The sequence below is a fragment of the Athene cunicularia genome (genome assembly GCF_003259725.1).
Source record: "Athene cunicularia isolate RWA chromosome 3 unlocalized genomic scaffold, athCun1 chr3_part1, whole genome shotgun sequence".
NCBI classification, from domain to species: Eukaryota; Metazoa; Chordata; class Aves; order Strigiformes; family Strigidae; genus Athene; species Athene cunicularia.
This window is the reverse complement of record NW_020799097.1, coordinates 988,067-991,008: the sequence shown is the minus strand read 5'-3', so window position 1 is coordinate 991,008 and position 2,942 is coordinate 988,067.

Genomic DNA, 2,942 nt, shown 5'->3' with positions numbered 1-2,942 from the left:
GGGGGGGGGGGGTTCACCCCGATCTTTGTGAGACAGAGAATCAGGAGAAATGAGGGAGAAAGGCAGCAGATCTGCAGGCCCGACACCTCCAGTCGCAAAGATAAAAAGATAAAGGGCAGGGGATGTTTGGGAAAGCCAAGCCCTGGCCTCACAGGGGCCATTTCACAAGGTTAAGACTAACAGGCGTAGGAAATCTCGTGTGAACTTTCTTCCTCCATGTTTTTACTCCTGTCTGTAAACAATACTCTTCAGGTGGAGTTGTCAAACTCTTGCATAACGACATAACTAAAGTCTTATCCCGTAAACGATCTACAGCACCTTTTAGAAAAACAGCAGTGAAATGTTTGCAATGTGGAAGGTCGAGATTATCTTTGCTGGCCAATCCTTGCCAGAAGCGAGACTCGCTATTTTAGGGATACAAAGTTCCTTGCACGCATATTTCTAAAACAAGCGACCATGCCGAGATAGTTCAAAGCACAAATAAAAGAAAAAAACTCAGACAAAGCTGCTGTTCTGACCTTAAGGAGAGATTTTAGACAAGATAAGAGCAGAAATTAAACACAGACTAAAGCAGCTTCTCGAAACATTCCAGAGCTAAGAGCGTGACAGAGCTTCGACTGTCACCCCCAAAGGTGTGTCATTGGGGGGGGCCTGCAGCTTTATTCTGCACAGGGAAACCCACCCAAATATCACTGAGATACTGCTTGTCCTCTGCAAAGTGACGGTGGCCTCTCCCATCCCTGAGGCCACAAGCTCAAGCTGGGCTGCAGGTGCCAAAAAGCTGCAGCGAGGCACCTTGTGAGCCTCCCCATAACCGTTTCTGTCGGGTAACTCACCCAGAAAAACCACCTCTCAGTGACTGACCCTGATCTCAACGGGCAACGAAGCCCCAAGGGGCATCTTCTGCCATCACCTGCGTTGCCCCAGCAGCCCAGGAGCGCTTCAAAGACCCCAGTACGACTTAAAAATTAATTTAAGAAGTTCCACAGTGGCTCTGACTGACCCATCTCCGAAGTGTAAGGCTGGGGCAAGCACTCACTGATCCTCCCAGCCATCACACCCCGGGGCTCCGGACCTCCAGAGCCAGACGGTGGCTCTGACACCTTCATTTGTAACTTACCCACAATATTTGGGTGCTGGAGGTTTTTCAAGATCTTAGCTTCTTCCTTCAGTCTCTGCTGGTAGATGTTTTGCGGGCCCCTGTTGCATTTGGAATTAATTTTCTTCACAGCCCACGGGGAGCGAGACAAACCTCTGGGAGATCTGCATGGGAAAACTCACCGGGGTCAGAACTGCCCTGTTTGTAAGCAGCACCACAGTCAAAGCTTGCACAGGTCACCAAGGAGCTATTCTGGAGAGAGTCTGCCTTTATTTTGTAATATTACTAAAGAATAATGCTAAAATAAATCAAAGTCTGCTCACCTGCACGCTGCAGAGGTGCATAGTAACTCTTCACCCATACACAGCGCTCCCCCATCAAGTTTTTAAGCATTTTAGAAAAGATTTGCATCAATTCTTATTTTTAGGTGGAGGAGCTGAAGTTCAGGGCGGGGCAGAGCCAGGAATGGACCCAAAATACCTGAATTTCAGGCCAGGGAAAGGCTGATGGAATTATCACCAAATGATGGGCTCCCTCCCAGCACTGGTACCTCCAGCAACAGGGAAAAGCTGGAACACCCCCAGAAATTCCTCAACTCTATGCCCATCTGCAGGTCGTTTTCTTGTTCTGAGCTCACTTTCCATCCCTTATTTTATTCTAGATAAAAAAAAAAGACACCAAGCCCACGTGTACCTTTTCATCAAGTAGACGTTGACCCCGGTGCCGTAGCCAAGCTTCTGCATGAAGGGAGAGGCTGGGATGGTGACAGACACTGGCCCCCCATCTACAAAGGGAAAAAAAAAAAAAAAAAAAAAAAAAAAAAAAAAAAAAAATAGAAATGCTGCACTGCTGTGTTGGGTTTGTGTGGCAAGGATTTGGTAGCCAGGGGCTTCTGTGAGGAGCTGCGAGAAGCTTCTTGTGTCTGATAGAGCCAACACCAGTGGCTGGCAGGGAGGAGGGAGATAAATGGGGAGGGAAGCTGAGCTGGGGAGGAAGGGAGGGGTGGGTGTAAAAGGAGAAAGCTCTTAGAAGGCTCTTTATTAAGATATTATTAGTCTCACAGGTTTAATTAATAGGATACAGGTGCTCAAAGGACACCACTGACAGTGCAATGCCAACGCTGCTCATATGGCCCCCACGCTGCCCCCCTGTAACAGGAACAAGCTTTTAGAAGACTTTTTATTAGGATATTATTATATGTAGAGAATAATTGAACACCCGTATCTTATTAATTAAACTTATGAGATTATAGTTATTTATCAAAGAACACCACTGACAGTGCAATGCCAACGCTGCTCGCTTGCCCCCTGGGCAGCCCTCGCCATGGCCGGCTTAAAACCCAGTCAAACTGAATTAACAAAAATTAATCTTAGGTGTTAAGTTTTAGACCTGGCAAAAGATGAGAAATGAGTGATTAATTTAGAGGGAACAATTTCGAAGGGTTAGGCCTTTAAGGTCAGAGATGAAGTACATGTTAAATAGCACATCTTGAGTGTTGTCTCAGAACTCTAAAGGGGAATGATGATGAAGATTGTTTGAGAAGTAACTGTGGAGACCAAAGGCTGCACCAGTGAGCAGCACCTTCAAAAGAGGAATTGGAATGGAACGACGAGAATTAGCTGAGACTGAGGGAATTAACGAACTTTGGAAATTGATGAAGGATTGGGAACTGAGAGTTTGTGCCAAACCGCCACAGACTCGTGTGTTGTACAGCGTCATGTAAAACTGTCTGTACAGAAGGTGCTTTTTGTTAGTCCCTGCCACTCACTTGGGTGCTGGCCCAACGCTGAGTTGTTAATAAATCCAGCCGAGAGGTACCCCCAGTCTGGCGAAATCCTTTAAC